Genomic DNA, 20,293 nt, shown 5'->3' with positions numbered 1-20,293 from the left:
TCACATCTGAGGAACTTGCCTTTCTGGCAGATGGTATTAAAAAACTCAGGATATGGTAGAAAATCTAGAAGGGGGAACTAGGCTGAAGCTGCTTGTTTTGTTGTTGTGGAGATGTTTGGATTTTTTTTTTTTTTTGTAGGCATGCTAATTCCTTCCTTAAAGACAATTTCTATTCTTATCACTTCCCTCTTTTATTTGATAAGTTAAATACATGTATTTTTATTTGGCAGCTCCACTGTTCACTCTGTTTAGTAAGATGCTGTGAAGGAAATGGGATTTCTGAACAGGCAGAAAAGGTAACAGGGTTCTTGTAGCAAAAGAGGTCAAAAGCAAAGATCAAAATAAAGAGTGGTGAAGGTGATGTAATGTTTTGGATGAAGAGTTTTTGGTATATTTTGATCCTCTTTCCCCTCTAAACTGAATATAGCTCTCATTGTAGGTGATAGGATTGCTTTAGACAACACAGTAGAGATTGCTGCGGGGCAAGGGAAGGTGGAGTTAAGAGTGTGTTTATTGCAGCAGTTGCATTCATGAATGCAGCAACCCCTTATGATGTGAGGGGCACCACGCGCTCCACCGGATGCATTTGAACAGAGAGCTTTTGGCTGTCATTGCCCCTTGACAGTAGCCCTGGTGGCTTCTAGTAGCCATGCAGAGGAATGAGTAAATTGAATAAATGCTTTGTTTGGCGTATCAGGAAAGGAAAAGGCTGCAAATGCATGCATTATGAGGAGCTTGACTGAAAAGCACCCACACTTTGAGTTTCAGTTGTCATCCTGGCCTCCTGTACAGTTTCTTCTGGAGAACAGTTTCAGGCAGTTCCCCTCCATTTCTGAATTTAATACTACTCTTAGCTTAGCAAAATGCTGCTGCCACACTTGTTACAGTCCACTTAAGTTCAAGATAGCAATTTTTTCGTTGGAAGTCCACTCTTCACTTCTGGGAGTCAAAGGTAAGTGAGGAGAAGATGGGTACAAATGGTTTGTTTAGCAGATACATGACAGTGCAGAAAAAGGTGTCAAGGTCAATTGCATCTATTCTTCTCAGAAATACTTGAGACAAAAGTGCCCAACAAAGGTAGTCTGATGGCTTTGAGATATCTTCCAGACATGCACAGTATCTTCCTGTTGATTATTTGGGGATGTAGTGTAAGTGACATCAACTACATGGATTTTACATCAGTGTTATGGTGCCAAAACATCTGTGAATCCTCTTGGTTTTCTTAATGAGTACTGCTAATGACGTAAAAAAACCAACTGGAACTTTAACACCAAACTTGGAATAAATTGAATGGCTTAAGTGACTTGGAAAATAGAAGCCTTGAAAAAAGTCAAAGGCAAACGCAGCAACAGGATTCAGCTGCTTCAGTCCTATTCTTTGAGTAGTGGGTGCTCATGTAATTTATCCAAAATCTCCTTATAACTGCTCACTCAGCCTGACCCCTTGGTGATCTGGACATCGTGTGGCTGCACCCTTCCCACAGCATCTTTACAAGAGTGAGGAACGTAATTTTCCACTTCTGGCCAGGAATTGTTTCATAATCTAATGTATTTATGTTCTTGCTTGTACTCTTCATACTTTTAGATGACATCAGCCTTTAAACTATATATATGATTGTAATTTTTTTTAAGAGATTTTGTACGGTTCTCCATATTTTAAAAATGCATGTGCCCTACTACAAGTATTCTGGATTCTTGTGCTTTTAAATGTGTCTTAGTCTGAATTGCTGTCTTCTTAGTCATCTTCTAGATTAGATGGGGCTCCAGTAGGAAAATAGAATGAATACCCAAAACTGCCAATAAGACTAGAGAACATGGGTAACTTGAACCCACCACTGTATTCTCCAGTTTCTGTAATCAGGATATACATAATGCAATAGGCCATTCATCTGCAGTGTAGCTGGAATATTCCAAACGAATGTTTTTCATCTGCTGCAGCAGAGATTCTTATCTTATTAGGAAATAATTTTGCTATGCGGTGGAAACTGTGTAAGCACTCTTTGAATTATGAGAAGGCGTTTCAGCAGAGTTGTAAACTGTGAAAGCACATCTGCACGTGGCGTTTGTGAGTTATGGATGTTACGACCACTTGTGCTCGCTGTGTAGGTACAACAGTTCCACTGCCAGCAATGAAATGAAGCATAAACCAAAGTTAGTGAAAGTGAGTCTGGGAAATGCATGTGCTTGGGTATGTAACACCATGGATTTTTGCACCTATCTAAAGGATCACCTGCAACCCAGTGCTTAGGTACAGAAGTAAAAATTCCTGTTTTCTTCCTCCTATCGCTTTGACACAGAAAATTCAGGAAAAATATGAATATGAAGGTATAGTTCATCCATATGTAGAATGTTAGTAAATATATACCATATGCAGTGATGGTTTGCTGTGGATAGTGTGTGAAGCACAATTCCTGCAAGACTGTCTGAAACCACCAAGTAGGTAATTGGTGTAACAGATCATCTTGGAGCACACAGATTTTGTACCTGGCCAGTTTGTGGTTTCAAGTCTTGGGGCCTCCTTGCTTGCTCTCTGTTAAGATGTCATTGCTGAGTAATTTCATGAAATAAGCCCTGGATCTGAGTAGCTGTGTGAGAAATAGTGGTTTGATTTTTTGGTATTGTTTTACAAAGCTTCCTGTACACTCTTCAGCTGCAGCATAGGCATCTGAGTTGTTCCATTATTTCAGTTTTAAAAGGCAGTATCTCCTTGTTTCTAGTACTGATCTAAAAGTTCAGCATCCATGTCCAAAACAGTAGCTGAGGTATCTTGCTCCTTTTAGTTAGCCCATCCTAACCCCTTTCACTTGCTTGACCTAGGAATCTTAGAGAAGTCCAAGGAAAAGAGCAGAGCAGATAAGAACAGTAGCAGTTAGGGAAAGGTGGGTGCAGAGGAGTTCACCTGCTTTACCTGAAGTGTCTGCATTGGAACTGCTGCTGATGCTTGCTCTCCAGCCAGAGAAATGGCAGGCAAGTGGGGAGGCCCAGGGGTTTTCTGTCACCTGGGGATCCCTCTAACCTGCCTTATGCTGTAGGAGACCCTTTACTGAAGGTTAGATGGCCTCAGTGCTTTGTAACTGATTCCCAGCCGAAGAGTAAGTTAGCTGCTCTTTATGGAGGCCCTTAAAGACCTTGGTGTTAAAGAATGCAATAAAAATCCTCAAGCAACTACCCAAGGAGGGAAAGGAGGACTCTTGATCTTTTTGGAAATGCATGGAGGGTTTCATTTGCATTTTTCTGTGTGTGCCTTTACTGCATATAGTATCTCTGCCTGTCTACTTCTCTCATCAAATCCATGGTACGGCAAGCTCCAGGAGACAGAGATTGTGCCTAATTGCTTGCCACTTCTCTGTTCTTCCCTAGGAGCTCCACCAGATGCATTCTTCCAATGACTATAAACTCTGCTTGCTGAGGTAGAATGAGGCTTTGAGTTAGAGCAACTGCAAGAGACAAAAAGAATGCCAGGTACATGAAATGCTGATTAGTGGATGGCACAGGCCTCAGTGGTAAATAGAACATGAAAATGTCAAGAGGGAACTGTTGGGACCTGTGAACAGAGTGGCTGTGGTGGAATTGGAAGCTGGGATTGTATCTACAATTATCTTTTGGTTAATGAACTATTTGATTGCTTTTTGTGAAAGTGCTGATTGTCCTTAAGTCAGATCAGGTCTGGAAGCAGTATTTTATTCATGCTATGGGGATCTGCTGGCACCCCAGCCATCACAGCGTATGCCACTGCCGCCTGCTTCAGCGTTGCACTCTCACTAATTTCTTCTTAACGCTTTCTTTACCTACCCAGGATTGTCTGTGGGTTTGCTTTTTCTGTTTTATGCCCTCTTTCTTTTAGGCTGAGTTACAAAATGACTATATAATTTGTTCATGAGTATATATGTCTTATCCATGCTGAGCTGCCATGTTAATTGTAGAGTAGCCTAGAATTAGTTGCCAATCTTAATTGGCACTAACCCTGTTGCATGGAAGTTTGTTTCCTAGGTACTTTGAGTCAACACAATATTTATCTGAGACTTGGAAACTCTCCAAGCAGGTTTCAGGCAATTCTTTACATAAAAGAAATGAACTGCAGATGACTGAAGACACAAGGTTTTTATTTTCCAGAACTTGGGCCTCTGTCTCATACAAGGGCTCAATTCTTGCTTCAATCAGCGCACCTCACACACTTAGAAAATTTGCCAGGACCATCTGCTTTTGAGCTGTCTGATGCAGGCAGTGGAATGACAGTATGTACCGATTAATTTACAGCTCTGTATGGGAAGAAGCAGTTGCCTGTTACTATCCCACCAAGGGCCTAAAAGTCATCAGCTTCTATAACACAGGTTTTGGATTAGATTTCCGATGTCAGTCCTGGTGTGTAGTTTTATGAGAACAATGATATTGGTGCAGATATGGACCAAGCAATTCTAGTAAAAAACCACTTTCCATATATATACATCTGTCAATCGTGGATAAAAAATCACAGTGATATTAGATAAGTTAGCGCTGCTAATGGAACATAGAACCCCTACTTGAAAACATTCAAAACTGTCCTTTTCCTTTTTAATCCAGGCTTTTTCTTCACCTCAATTAATACAATTGACAGACACCATTCTCTCTCACATATGTCTTGTTTAGTAGAAGCACTATATTCCAATCATTCCCCAAGAAAAAGGAAATATTCACAAGGAAAAAAGTGCTCTTCTAAAGCCTGTGTAAAAACAGTTCTTGGTATAAAGCTGCTTCTCCCTGCTCAAATCCCCTTTCATGTTAGCCCAGTTTAATTCTGCTGACAGCAAAACATGCATTTCTAGCAAGACATTTTCTTTGTTCCTTCAATACAATCCTAAATAAGCAAGATGAAGTTATAGTGAAGATTACAGTAGATAAATGACCCAGAAGGGTATAGCCATGCATGCCTTAGGGAAAAATATACCACGCTTCTTGGTGTAAAACTGGAGTATTTTAAACCATATCATTCTTAAGGAAATTTTTCTTGCCTGCTAACCTGAAACTTTATTTTTACTCTCCATGTTGGCCTAGACACTACTGCAGACTCTTACAATGAACCTCTTAAGACTGGTGCCAGTACTGACATGACCCTTTCCCATGTAGTGAGACAAGTAACTTCTCCTATAAAGGGCTGAACAAGCCTACCAGTGTCTCTATCTTAAACGTAGCTGTTAATTTGGAACTGTTAACATATACCACCTGGTCCTGTGAGGATGGGATTAGCCAAGGGTATCATTAACACTAATAACTTGTTGAATGAAAAATGCAAATGAAAGCTGAGGAAGTCTGCAAGGGTGTAATTGCCCCAAAATTTACTTTCCAATATTTCTACCTTATGGAATGTAATATTTGCTCAGAAATGCAGACAGCCAATGAACAGATAATATGTTAATTGATGAACAAGTGAAAAAAGTGTAGCATTTATTTTCCCAGCTTTAATATTGATTGCACCTTGTTTTCTTTCACTTATCTCAGCCCAAGCTGTAGGCCAGGGCCAGCTACAGTGTGTATGTGACTGTGTAGCTACAGAAACACATTCTCCTGCTGTGTGTCCACCTCACTGTTTCTGCCACAGAGCCCCTGTCACTGAGTGAAAAACATTCATCCCCATCAGCATTGTCAGAGATATTCCTTAAAAGTGTGTCAAAAATGAATTGCTGTGTAAATGAGGACATGAAGGAATGGGTGGATGTCCCAGTATAGTCTTAGTTCTTACCTTACAAACCATAGCAAAAGGTCTTGCGCGTTTTTACCCTGGGAAACATAAAGGCTAAGTATAGAAAATCATAGTTTAAATCTTTTCTTGATAGCTCACTCCTCTGCTGGTTGCCTTCAGGTGAAACATCTTTCAGGAAAGTGGTTTCAGCTCACCAGCACAAACACCAGGGATGTCAAAGGTACTATGTATTCCTGCCATTGCCAAATTTCAGCTTTGCTAATGGCACAGTTATGTATTGCATTCACCAAAAATATTTTCCCTATCCCTGAATGTTTTAATTAAAAACTGCTACAATGAAATTATATTGAACAAGAATGTATCCAGTTCTCTAGAGAAATGGGACAGTACTTGAGCAAACTGAGCTGGTTTCCTTACATTCTTTTTGAATTAGTGAAATTTCTACTAAAAATACTCTGTTAATTCATAGTACTTTCACAGAAAAACCTAAACTAAAATCATACATGTCGAGTGTGTGGGTCCCCAAACCAGCTAGATTTTCCAAAAAACAAACAAACAAAAAGTTGAAATTTTGGATAGTAATTATGTATTTATTTTACATTTGTGGAATACGCAGTTTGTTTACTAAGACTTCTAGTGGTACAGATGAAATTACTGACTATATGAAATTGTCGAACCTTCTCTCTGTAGGTCTAGCTTGTTTTTGCTTAGTTGATAATGTATTTTGAATGAAGGACATGGCAGTGAGTGGGAGTTCAACTTCTAGTCTGTGTTCATCTTTGCTGTCTTAGGTTCAGAGGAAAGGAGAATTAATTTTAAAAGCCCTTCAAATGTTAAAATGGGTTATCATCTACCATTTTAAGGATTAGAACACTGTCATGTACAGATTACTTCCAAAGAAACCAATAAAAATTGGTTTTTATCTTCTGAAGGTTGGGGTGCAGGGTATTGCCCCTCATTAATGAGAACCAGAGGGGTCCAGAGCATGACTGAAGGCTCTGCAGAAAAAAGTCCATGTTCTGCTTTATCACTGGTGTATATGTGCTTGTCAGTTTGCCTCTGGTGTAAGCATGTGTGGTTTTGCCATATCTATATCAAAATAAAGCAGAGTGGGGATGACAAATAGTAACATCCCCAGCGAGGCACAGCACAGGAAAGGATCATGCTTTTCAGCCTGTTTCTTTCTAGGTCATGAATGACTTGCATGAAGATGTCAGTATCCTGCATCTGTTTCCCTATTTTTCCAGATGTCTTGAGGTGAGATAAGAGGATTCATGCAGCTAGGAGAAAAATCCACAACTACTTATCTGTATTGTGATTTTTCTTGTGTTAGCAGAAAAATATCAGGCATCCCTTGGCAAACTGAGTGTTACCAAAAAATTTCGCTGGTCCTAAGCTTACCTAAATTTAGTAAAGAATTCAACAATATATTAGAAATAAAATCCTTTATTTAACTTCTTTTAAAACTTTCCCCTTGATGAACTGAAAATATGACTGTGCTGCAATTATTGCCAAAATTATGATTCTCTTTAAGAAGTCTTTCGAGAAGAATGGACAGCGACAACTAATATTCCCAGTAAAATGTTGTGGTTTGGCTTTGATTTGTGGTTGACTGTGGCTGGGGTGTCAGCTGGAGTAGCAATTTGCAGAAGTACTTCCAAAACCATAATTAATTTTCAGCTGTAGTTGGACAGTTTGAACAGGGTTCAGATTTGGTTCTATTCTCTATTTTAAAATAACTTTATCTGAAGTGTACAAACAGTACAAATTATTCTCTTTTTCTTTCTGCCATCATAGCTATGTGATTGTAATTCTTTCATAAAGAATGGCTCTAGAAGACCAATAAATAAATAATTCATGCTATGTCCCCCAAAGATCTGCTTTCTGGCTGGCTTGAAGGCTGTATGGTAGCAGGAAACTTGGGTTACATTGGGACATTTTTAAATTAACAGTCACACTTTTAACATGAATAATTGCTTTTGATCATAATAGCAGCCAGTCTGCAAGGACTAATAAATTCCACTGAGTTACCAGAGATAGAGCTTAGTCTCCTTGGGCTCTATAATGTATTTTTAATCGGACTACTATGGCTCTGTGGTACCCGCATATTCCATTGAAAGCTTGAAAATCACTCAGTTATAACTCAGTAGAAATTGAAAGAGTCATATATCCTGCCACGGTGGCTTAAATTTTTGGCTTCTAGTAATTTGCAAAGTTTGGTGAAAAAGCCTAATTCTTTTCAACCTGCTTCTCTAATCATTCACTTTTCCTTACTGAGTTATTGTTTATCAGTAAATTCTTTGTTCCTTTTCTTGGCCTATAATAGTTTGGGTGCTTATTGTTTTGAAAGTCTATTTGGAGAAGTAACAGCCCTACCCAAGTGGTGGATAGCATATAGGGTTATATCTGTGTGTGTGATTTCATTTTTTTTTTAAAGGCAAATCAATGGCTCTGGCACCCCTACCCTACACATTTTTGTGTTTTTTCTCCCTAAGGCAAGATAATAGTCTTGCCATCTAGGCCAGCAGTCAAAGCACAGATTTGTTTAGAACGTGCTATGGGTGCTCTGAGATGTGAATAAAAACAAGTGAGGAGAACAGCCCCAACAATATTTATGACAGGAACTGGTCCTGGTCTGGACTGAAACATTGACATAAATGTTCTCTGGGTTAGCCTACCTGAGACCAGAGCGTGAACTACACTGTTCCTCTGGCTTTCCTCCTTGCCCTTAAGAGAAGATGAAGTATATTTCTGTGCTGGTCCTGGGACTGAATACAAATTCCTTCCTTTCCCCTTCCCATCCATTTAGGATGGATATAGTAGTTCTCCCTCTTGTGTGGGTTTTTGTTGTTCTTGTTGCTGGGTTTCTTTGATTTGGCTCTTTGTTTGAGGGGGGTTGGTTTGTTTCTGGGGGTTTTGTTTGGGTTTTTTGTTGTTGATTTCTTCACCCAGTTATACAGATTTTTATGCTTTCTCTTCTGTGGAGGCATGAAAGAAGGCTCTCAGCTGAGCATTTTTGTTATTAAGAGTTTCAAAATGGTAAGATGACCCCTCCCCCCTGTGTTTTTGAAGAGCACAGAAAGTTACATGAAAGCTTACCATATTGGCAATGCAGGAATCACAAAATGTTTTCGTGCTCTGATACCTTGAATAGTTTGTCTTTACGTGTACTATTTTTATGTTTCTTTCATTATGTAGACTATTTATCCTTTTCCGTGCTCAACTTGGTATGCCTTTCGCATGGTCAGTGTCCCTGGAGCTCCTGGCTTTGTGGTTTTCTGAACCCTAAACCTAGGCCTAGGCGTCGGCGTAACCCTAACCCTAACCCTAGCTTGAGTCAGAAATCGAGCATTGGGCTGTGGTGAGTTCCAAGCAGAAAGAAGAAGGGGGAGGAAGGTTTTGGGCTGTGGTGCACTCACCTTGGCATGCCTTTTGCATGGTGAGTATCCCTGGAGCTCCGGGCTCGGTGGTTTTCTATACGCTAACCCTAGGCGTAACCCTAAACCTGACCCTAACCCTAACCCTAGCTTGAGCCAGAAATTGGGTTGTGGGCCGTGGCGAGTTCCAAGCAGAAAGAGAAAAGAGGGAGCGAAGTTTTGGCTTTTCCGTGCTCAACTTTGCATGCCTTTCGCATGGTCAGTGTCCCTGGAGCTCCTGGCTTTGTGGTTTTCTGAACCCTAATCCTCGGCCTAACCCTAGTGCTAACCCTAACCCTAACCCTAGCTTGAGCCAGAAATTGGGTTGTGGGCCGTGGCGAGTTCCAAGCAGAAAGAGAAAAGAGGGAGCGAAGTTTTGGCTTTTCCGTGCTCAACTTTGCATGCCTTTCGCATGGTCAGTGTCCCTGGAGCTCCTGCCTTTGTGGTTTTCTGAACCCGAAACCTAGGCTTAGGCATAGGCGTAAGCCTAACCCTAACCCTAGCTTGAGCCAGAAATCCGGAAGTGGGCTGTGGAGAGTTCCAAGCAGAAAGAAGAAGAGGGAGCAAGGTTTTGGGCTGTGCTGCGCTCACCTTGGCTTGCTGTTGGGGTCCCTCCCCTGCCATGCAGCCCTGGGAGAGGGGCACTGGGGGGAGACACGGGGTCTCCCTGCCGCTGGTCAGCCTTGTTCCCCATTGGTTGGTTTGGGTTCCCTGAAAACGCCAAGGACCCTCGGGTCCCGTGACTGCGGAGTTCCTGAGCAGAGCCCCGGCCATGCGGCTGGAGACATAAACATCTCTGAAACATCTACCACGTATCTGTCCATATATACTTCGCTTTCCATGAGACTCCTGGTTTGAAATATACTTGTTGCCGTAATCCCCACTGCGACAGCATGCCTTTTGCATGGTGAGTATCCCTGGAGCTCCAGGCTCGGTGGTTTTCTATACCCTAACCCTAGGCGTAACCCTAACCCTGACCCTAACCCTAGCTTGAGCCAGAAATCCGGCAGTGGGCTGTGGTGAGTTCCAAGCAGGAAGAAGAAGACGAGGGAGCAAAGTTTTGGCTGTGTCCTGCTAAACTCTGCATGCCTTTGGCGTGGCCAGTGTCCCTGGAGCTCCTGGCTCTGTGGTTTTCGCAGCCCTAATCCTTGGCATAACCCTAACCCTAACCCTAGCTTGAGCCAGAAATCCTGAAGTTGGCTGTGGTGAGTTCCAAGCAGGAAGAAGAAGACGAGGGAGCAAAGTTTTGGCTGTGTCCTGCTAAACTCTGCATGCCTTTGGCGTGGCCAGTGTCCCTGGAGCTCCTGGCTTTTTGTTTTCTGAACACTAAACCTAGGCTTAGGCATAGGCGTAACCCTAACCCTAGCTTGAGCCAGAAATCCTGAAGTTGGCTGTGGTGAGTTCCAAGCAGAAAGAAGAAAAGGGAGCAAGGTTTTGGCTTTGCTGCGCTCACCTTGGCATGCCTTTTGCATGGTGAGTATCCGTGGAGCTCCGGGCTCGTGGTTTTCTATAGCCTAACCCTAGGCGTTACCCTAAACCTGACCCTCCCCTAACCCTAGCTTGAGCCAGAAATCGAGCATTGGGCTGTGGTGAGTTCCAAGCAGAAAGAAGAAAAGGGAGCAAGGTTTTGAATTTGCTGCGCTCACCTTGGCATGCCTTTTGCATGGTGAGTATCCCTGGAGCTCCGGGCTCGGTGGTTTTCTATAGCCTAACCCTAGGCGTTACCCTAAACCTGACCCTACCCTAACCCTAGCTTGAGCCGGAAATCCGGCAGTGGTCTGTGGTGAGTTCCAAGCAGGAAAAAGAAGACGAGGGAGCAAAGTTTTGGCTGCGCACTGCTCAACTTGGTATGCCTTTCGCATGGTCAGTGTCCCTGGAGCTCCTGCCTTTGTGGTTTTCTGAACCCTAAACCTAGGCTTAGGCCTAGGCGTAACCCTAACCCTAACCCTAGCTTGAGCTAGAAATCGGGTTGCTGGCCGTGGCGAGTTCCAAGCAGAAAGAAGAAGAAAAGGGAGCAAGGTTTTGGGCTGTGCTGCGCTCACCTTGGCATGCCTTTTGCATGGTGAGTATCCCTGGAGCTCCGGGCTCGGTGGTTTTCTATAGCCTAACCCTAGGCGTTACCCTAAACCTGACCCTAACCCTAACCCTAGCTTGAGCTAGAAATCGGGTTGCTGGCCGTGGCGAGTTCCAAGCAGAAAGAAGAAGAAAAGGGAGCAAGGTTTTGGGCTGTGCTGCGCTCACCTTGGCATGCCTTTTGCATGGTGAGTATCCCTGGAGCTCCGGGCTCGGTGGTTTTCTATACCCTAACCCTAGGCATTACCCTAAACCTGACCCTGACCCTAACCCTAGCTTGAGCCAGAAATCCGGCAGTGGGCTGTGGTGAGTTCCAAGCAGGAAGAAGAAGGGGGAGCAAGGTTTTGGCTTTTCCGTGTTCAACTTGGTATGCCTTTCGCATGGCCAGTGTCCCTGGAGCTCCTGGCTCTGTGGTTTTCTGAACCCTAATCCTTGTCATAACCCTAACCCTAGCTTGAGCCAGAAATCGGCTCAAGTGGGCTTAGTGGCCCAATGTAGTACTGATGATCACTTATTTGCTTGGAATGTTATCAAAAGTATGTATTATTTGTCACAGGACACTAAACACCCATGTTATTTGCTTGGAATGTTATCAAAAGTATGTATTGTCACAGGACACTAAACACCCATTAAGTCAGGATTTTATTTGTGGTGTGAGACAAGTTTCAGCCATCAAGGGAAAAAGAAAATGCCCCTATATAATTATTTTCAGGCTCTAAAATAATGTTTTTCTTCAGTGACTCTCATCTTAATGGTGCTCTTGAATTGCTAAGTCCTTTATCAATATAAATAAGGGTTAGTTTATCCAATTTATAGGTGTCATTAAAACAAACTCTGTAGGTATATAAACTTGGACCAAGGAACTGATTTGATGTAGAAATGTGAACCCCTAGCAGGAAGAGACAGCCAAAGCTCTCACCTCTAATTTCTAACTCCAATCACTAATCTACATAGCAGGGATTTGATGAGTGTGCTTTAACAGTGGGTATTCTTGAAATACATCCCCTTCCTTGAAAAAATGGTCTACATTTCGCATGCAAAGTATTATCCTGCCTTTACATCTGAAATGAGAAAAGTTTCCAGTTAAAAAAAAGAAAATCGTAATCAGCTAGTCTGCTTCCAGAATTTTTGTGCCACTGAATTCTAGTCTTCTTAAAGGGCTGACTAAAATCTGGACACATGAAGAATATTTCTCTTTTATTTCATCATTCTGTTTACCTTTGAACTAGTTTCTGCCTTTTCTAATGAGCTGGCTTGGCTACTAAAGCTGTTGGCATCCCCCGGGACCTGAGAGCAAGGAGGTCGTCTGAACCCTTCCTTTTAGGCTGCTTTGCCACATGAATTCCAGGGCAATGGTTTCCACTGTTTGTTGGAACTGGGATTAAGAGTGGCTGTGTTTTGAGTGACAGAAGCTACTGGGGAACTCTAAAAGCCTTCATTTAACTTATTCCTTTCTTTTCATACCACTCAGACAGTGTTGTAAAGTTGCACCGCTGTTAAGGAAAACAACTGCACTGCAAAGCAGTGGCTTTAAAGCACCCGGCTGCCTTTTGGCACCTCGGCTGGGAAAGGCTTTAAACGTCAACCCCACCCACTGCCTGTGGAATACTTGTGGAAAACAAAAATAATGTTTTTCTTGTTCTTCCCATGATCAGTAATGTCTGTTACAGACACTCCACTGCACAATGTCAGCTAATGCTGGTATCCCCTCAAGCTAAACTGATTGCCAAGAGAAGGCAATGAAACCCCAAACCTTCAACAGCGGCTTTGGATCCCTGCAGCAGTCAGGGTTTGTTTGGCCACCTGTGTGTTTGTGTCTTTTAAGTGCCTGCCCAGGCCCTGAAGTTTCAAGCATAAGCTAAGAATTTATTATGAGCTTTGCACTTTAAATATTTTTTTCACTTAAAGTTCTACTGTTACTGTTCAATTTCTGCTCATGCAGCAATGTAGGTACAGGCTAAACTGGGATATTGGTGTTTCTGGAGGACATTGTTTAGAATTAATACAAATCAAAACCCAACAAAAACCCCTAACATGCAGGGAGTATTTTGTTTGAAAACCACTTTTGCTACCTCTTATCTGGAATATCTCCAGCTGCCTTTTTAACCACTGGCTGGTTGTGACAGATTCTGAGAACTAATAAGCACCCCTTTCCTAACAAGAGGAAGGCTTTGGATCTGCCATAATCACTCCTCTAGCATCTTGGCTCTATGTGGAATGCTTCTACCTCCTGGAAGGAGTCCAGCATCTGCTCTGCAAACCACAGTGCATAGTTTTGAATGTTATAAATACTTTCTCGAAGATTTACTTTCTCAAATATACCTGTATAAATGTTCATGACTTAAAAGTTCTTACTGGCATATAAAGCATAGTTACTTTGTCTTGACTTTACACTTGATGCCCATTAACATTTTTCTTGAAAAACCATATTTTAAAATCATTTATTTAATAGTACTAGGCTATGTCTTTTTGCATAATGAAATTTTAAGTATGTATAGTGTATTTCAATATAAGACAACACAGAATGTACTTTTCCTCTTGATTCCCCTTATTCCTCTATTCCTCTTAAGAAATGACTTCCTTTGCCTATTTTTTCAGAGCACCTTCATTTCCTATCTCTCTTCTGCTTTCCAATCCTTAATAAATATATCAATAATACAATTAATAAATAGAGATTGGGCTATTCCAGTACTACTTTTATACAATTCCTTCCCTAGTAGGAAGAGACATGGATGTCTCTGGTTACACACATGTGTGCTCATGGCTATTTATTTTCCTTGTTAATATTTGTGAGACAGCTCTTCACAATGCCTTGTAAAAAAGCACATAAAACTGTATTATTGGTTATTCTGTTAACGTATTAGTGTAGTCAAATTGTTGAAGGAGGGAACAGATTTTCTTTAAAGAAACCACACTGCTTTGACTGAGCAGCTATTGCTTTTTATCTCAATGGTGGACTATGCTGTCTTCAATAACTTTTTAGTAGTTTCCCAGTAAAATTTTTATGATTATTAAAAAGGAATTATTTATTATAGACTGTGGTTAGCTAGAACTTTTTAAGTATTGTACACATTAAGTCTTTTGATTTGACTGAAGCTATGGCTCTGACAAACTTTCTCCAAGTAGACTTCCTACATCTATCTCGCTTTATTTTTTTTTTTTTTTACAACAGACAGAACATGGGGAAAGGAGTTTGGTGTGGGGTAAATATTCAATCATCACTTGATAAAAGCCAGCTTTAGTTATTCTACATTTAGCAAAATGAAACGTATAGGATTCCACCATTTATCACATGATGCTTCATGAAAAAAGTTACAAATTAAAATTTTAAAGTAGCTACTAAATTTTTAACGTGCATTGTTAGCAGAGTTTTGGGGTTTTTTAAACTGTTATTTGCTTTCTTTAAAATCTTACAGAGAACCTTCTGCTTTGAAGAACTGTATTTTGAAATATCTGAATTTACTGACTCCTACTTTAGGCTGTATCTGGCTTAAGAATAAAGTGATAGTTGCTCAGACTTTTTCCAGCAGCAGTAATTATAATTATCAATTTCTTTTTTATTATAATTATCAATTGATTTGTTTTCAGGCTTTAAAAGTGGCTATTGGAGTGGTGCTTCCCAGTTGACTATTTTAACCACTGGTTAAACAAGACCCAGTGATTCTGTTGCTCGCTCTACATGGACAGTAAGTTCATTTCCTGGAAGGCTTTTGATGATCTGTCAGCAGATAACACAGCTATTCCTTTTCAGCTTTCACCCAAAAGATGTGGTATCAGTGTAAAGGGCTGTGGTTCTTTTTCATCTTTTCAGTAACTTCTGATGATGTCAGAATCTGTGGGAAAATGATGTACAAATATGACTCGAAAAAAAAGTTTCTAATTTTTAAGAGAAAAATATATCCTGCCAAGGACAAATTTCTTTCATATGGTTTTTCTTCTTTGACTATCTTGTCCAACATCTGATGCCTCTTATATTTTTGAGATTTAGTTTAAGCTAGATTGTCTTGCAGAATTTGTTCGAAACCCCTATGCATTGACTGTTAACCTGGGAATCTCTAGGGATAAATAAGGGAATTCATTATTCATGTGACTGTGCATGAGCTAAATTTTTTCTCTTTGCAGGTCTTGCTCTACTGTCTTGGAAATAATCACTGGTTAAAGCTCCTCAGTACTACACAAAAGTCTGAAATTTTAGCTATAGATCTGAGATGTTGCTAAATTGCATAGCTGTTGAGATGAAGGGTGTTAGTTCAGTTTAGCCTTTCAAGTGTACATGTCAGTGGAGGCTATGTCTTGGCAGAATAGGAAACCATGTATATTTATCCTTTGGCCAAGGGTTGGCCACAATGCAGCTTATATAGACAGTGACACAGCAGATCTTTCCAATCAGTAAACCACAAACCTTAGTCTTACTCTGTAGGACCACACTTTTCCAGTCTAAAGAGAAAATCATGTAATTCTAACAGTGTTTGTCACACAGCATCTCTACAGCCTACAGTATGACTGAACCAGATGAGTGCATGGGCACTTGTCTTTTGGAGTTCTGACCACTTTTCTTAAAATCCTGTTCTTAACCTTAGCTATAGTAGATGATAGTCAACAAATTTCTACATTTAATTAGTTTGGCTGCATCTTATTCTATACACCTCTTAAGCACACACTGTAAAATGTTTCTTGATGCAGTGTAACCTTCTTGTAATTACCTGTTATGACTTGCTGATGTGTCCTTTATCAAAGAAAGAAGAAATTTCTCTTACTTTTTACTTTGCTGTAGAAATACAAATTACTTATGGTCGTAAGCAAAACCAGGGCGAGTATAAATCAGTAGTTACATGTTGAGAACTGAATTTTGGTCAGTACTACTACAATGGGCCTCTGATAAACGATTGCCAGTGTTTCTAAATGGCTGCAATTAAAAAAAACCTCACAAACCCTTTGCTCCTCTGCAGGGTGTTTAAAGCATTTTGTGTTAGTAAAGCCTGCTGTTTTGAATGAGTTTCATATTAAGACCAGAAAATATGTGACCTGGCTTTATTAGTTTTGCAGCAAGTCAGACTTTGGGAATGTTACTGCTATCTTCTTTGTGCCTTGGATAACTAATCTGCAGGGAAAAGGCTACCTTGACCTATTTCAGAAGATTTTTATAACTACAGATGTGTTACTGTCTGTAAATAAATACAAGATCTTGTAGGAACACTTTCAGCAGTCTGAGTTTTCACAACTGATGTTTTGACGATTTTTCCGCTTACTATTCAGTGCCGAAACTTCTCTTCCTTGGGGAATTTATTTTCATTGCTGAACCTACCAATCTTTTCTTCACCCCCAGCTCCCTTAAAGAGCTTGACAAACTAAGAAATCTTAAACCTTTTAGCTGCTGAAGTATCTTCTTGGAAATGAAACTTTGAAAAGTATGTTACTGCTTGGATTAAGAAGGGTTGCATTGTTGGTTAGAGGGCTCCCATAAATGCTGTGTGGAAGCATCTCATAGCAAACAATGGATACTGGGAAGGAAATTAACAGTGATCCATTGATTTCTTACTACACTTCTGAACTGTTTGTCTGTTTTCAGCTTCTAAATAGTGAATCAATACACAGTAAAGTCTTGATCTCATAGAATAATCACTGGTATGCAGCAGCACATCTTGTGGTTGGGGCAATAGAGGGGACTTGGGAAAAACTGTATTCCTACTACTTGTTCAGCCACTGAACTACTCTGTGGCACTAGAAAAACCACTTCTTTCACTTTTTTCTGTTCACTTCCTTTATCCTTTTTTTTTTTTTTGGTTAGATTTTGTGGACATTTTTCTAGAGACATTTTATCCTCTGTTCTCTTTTGCCAAGCTCAGCACCAGGCCTGCCTGGAGAGAGTGGTCACATCTACATAGCTCCATCCACTGTGTCCATTACTGTACTCCTGGGGGGGGAGTTTCTAATGACAGAAGTGATCATATCATGCAGTTTGGAGTTGATAGGATATACACGGTTCACCACTCTCTATCTTACCTTGAACTTGCAGTTATTTCTTTCTCTTGCACTCTACTTTATGAGGAAGAGTAAAGTTATTAAGTGCCTTTATAGTTTAAAGTTTCCTCCCTACTTTGAGGCTGGACACAGAGTTCAAATAAGGTTAGATATTTGGGAAGACTGAGCATAAAACGTGTCACTGGGAACATTCCTGTTTTAAATCAACTTTATATTTACTGTGCCTAAAAGGCAAATGCTGTTGTGCATTATTGGGTACACTGGTGACAATCCAACTGGACAGGTTTGGGGTGAAATAGGGCAGCTTTGTGGTATTCCCCTTCAAGTCAGAGTTGTTGTCAGCGAGCTCTAGCTCTGCCATATGGATTGCAAATACTTCTTTTTTTTTAAAAAAAAGAGCCAACTTAGCTGTGGGGATTCTTTTCATCTGCAGTACCTGCAGCAGATTATTTCCTACTGGGATCATGATTTGGGAAAATTGTGATATGAAAAGCAGGCTAATAGGTTCTCCTCACTGTAATATTGATTGTACTGCAGAGGAATAGGAGGCAAAAATTATATGCTCTTTTAAATAGTTTCAGTTTAATTCCTTGTCTTGACAGATGTTGCTGAGTAATTTCATGGTGTTTGAAAAACAAAATCTATGGTGAAGAGCACACAAAAGTCAAAAGTTCTCCTTGGGAAAAAAAACCCAAAACAAATAAAAACCAATCCTCCAGCCAACAAACAGAAGAATAGAGGTCAGAAATAGTAACTAGAAAAATATGGTGAGTAAAAGAAAAAGGGAAATGCTATGTATTGTACCCAGAAAACACAAATGTATGTATTTTGGTAGTTAAATGTAGGTGTTTGGGAGGTGGTCTTCAGCAATATATCTTTCTTGCCTCTTACTTCTCTCTTCAGTTTCTTGGAGAAGAGCTTTTAAACCTGTAAGGAGGTTTCATGATAGAATTCTGCCTAGTTCCAATCTCAAATACATATTCTTAATTTTTTCTTTTATTTTGCTCAGTGTCTGGAGTAGTACATAGCTTTGTGCAGGCACAGAAAACCTGCTGATCAAGGGTTCAGTAGTGAGTTTCCTCACGAGTGTTTTCTGGTGTATCTTATCAATGGGTGATTTATTCCCATTCAATGTACTCAATTTTTCTTGGAATGGAAGAGGAAGAAAAATCCCTGTTATATCACTGCCAGCTGTCTACAAAAAGACTTAACTAATTAGTTGACTACTAAGCCCTACAGACATGGCTGGAACATGGCTCGGTTCCCTTGAGCTTGCATTTTAGCACTGGGTTTAACAGCTTTGTTGTGTGTGCTCATATTTCTTCTCTTCTACTGCTGTGAAGTAGCAACCTTGTTAAAAATACAGTTGATGTTACTAGATACCTTAGTGGATAGCAGGAGTTTGTGTAGAACACCACTTAAGAGCCTTCACCTCAAAATATATTGAAGAAGGTCTAACGCTTCACAGAACTGAAAGCTGGAAAAGACTGTGGAAATGTTTGTTCTGAACACCCCTAGTAAGCAAGATAGTAAATTTTGCCAAGAAATGTATAATCTTTCTAGTATCTTTGGCTAAAAATATCTTCTTCATCATCTTCTTGATCTGAAAAACACCCCTGCAACAGAAAGGGCATCAGTTCCAGTGCTTAATCACTCTCCAAATTAAAATTGTCCTCAGTTACTAGTTATCAGATTTTTGGGTGGGTTTTAATTTTTTTTTCTGCTGACACCATGCCACACTCCAGGCAAATAGGTTTGGGGTTTTTTTAATTACATGGTGCTTTATTTCTCTGGAGGCTCTTTTGTTCCATAATCATATTCCCTTTTCATTTTGTTAGATTAAATTATTTGAGGCCCTTTATTACCAAATAAAAAATTAATTCTAGATATTTTTTATTTTAATTTTTGAAGTGTTTCCTTCCTGCTATCCTGCTCTCCAAACTACATCTGGTCTTATTAAAATGTGGATGTCATCTGTACACAGTATTCTAGTACTGATACCATATATAGAGATAAATCACTTTCCCACTAAAAATCAACACATCTGCTTTTGTTTGTATATCCAAGAAATTGGATTGCCTGGAGCACATGGAAGGATCATGCTGGTTCCAAACTCCTTTTAATATGAATTGCAACTGCATTACTTGCTTTTGGATATCTTATTTTGTGTACCTTTTTGGACTTGCAGGAATGTGGTTTTTTTCTACAGGTAATTAAGGGATTTTTATCATCTGCCTTCTCAAAAAGATTCAAAACAGAACTTGAAGTTCAAGTCTCTAGAATCGGAATCCTTTAATGACTTCCATAATTACTTCCTTCTCTTTCCTGTTTCCCTGTACCTCTACTCTCAAAGCTGAGGACAGACCTTCTCCATGTTACCAGTTTAAAGCCAGGTAATAATAATATGTGTTGAGTTCCACACCTGCAAGAAGTGACTGGAACTCTAGGAAGGTGAATGACGTACTGCAGTACGTGCAGTTGTTAACTTCAGACATTGCTTCGTTTATAACATTGTCATGTTTATAAAAGCTGAATCGAGGCAACTCTTAGAGTATAAATTGACCAGGACTGTACATACATGGGTAGCAGGACTTGAGGTTGAAGCCAGCAGTAGGAAAGCAGTAACGAAAGGCTCCCAGGGTAGAGGAGTGATATTCTACCCCTTAGGGGAAGATCCTATCAAACATATTCTCACTTTTCAAGATGCTTCCCCCTCACCCTACCTACTCCATTCCTCTCTTTGCCTTTGGTGCATATTACTTTTCATGGCAATTTAACTCATGAGCAGTATCATTAGCTTGGTTCTTGCTCATATTTTGAGGTGGCCTCAGTTTCCCTGTTTCTTCAATAACACATTTTTACAAACTTCTGTTTGAAAGAAGAAAATGGGCTACACTTTTCCAAACCTGACTGTTGTTCTGTAGGTTTCCATTTGGAAACTTCATCTATGCAATAATTACGCTGCTAAAAAACATGAAAGCAAGTCTGCAGATATCTGTGACTAATTGGAATGTTTGAATATAGAATACTGAAGACTGATTTATTTTTATTCTATTTTTTTTTAATTCAGTTTACTTGTTCCAGAAATTCCATTTTATATGTTGAAAAAAAGCAGAAATGTCTTTTCAGGCAATGAGGTAGAAAGT

At 40.2% G+C, this 20,293-nt stretch overlaps 2 long non-coding RNA genes across 2 annotated transcripts in view; both read left to right on the top strand.

The window, feature by feature from the left end:
* The first annotated feature begins 10,369 nt into the window (after positions 1-10,369).
* On the top strand, positions 10,370-11,435 carry LOC108449669. The gene is made up of 3 exons (XR_001865930.1): positions 10,370-10,565; positions 10,652-10,758; positions 10,846-11,435. It is a non-coding gene; the product is annotated as an uncharacterized LOC108449669 (long non-coding RNA).
* Positions 11,436-11,765: 330 nt separating this feature from the next.
* The window catches only part of LOC108449646, a 20,503-nt gene continuing 11,975 nt past the window's right edge, over positions 11,766-20,293 (top strand). The window contains exon 1 of the long non-coding RNA XR_001865905.1: positions 11,766-14,851. This is a non-coding gene — a long non-coding RNA (uncharacterized LOC108449646). The remainder of the gene's footprint in view (positions 14,852-20,293) is intronic.

The sequence above is a fragment of the Corvus brachyrhynchos genome, unplaced genomic scaffold (genome assembly GCF_000691975.1).
Source record: "Corvus brachyrhynchos isolate BGI_N302 unplaced genomic scaffold, ASM69197v1 scaffold279, whole genome shotgun sequence".
Taxonomy (NCBI): domain Eukaryota; kingdom Metazoa; phylum Chordata; class Aves; order Passeriformes; family Corvidae; genus Corvus; species Corvus brachyrhynchos.
The sequence above is the reverse complement of the archived record's forward strand: the minus strand, read 5'-3'. Positions and strand labels throughout refer to the sequence as shown.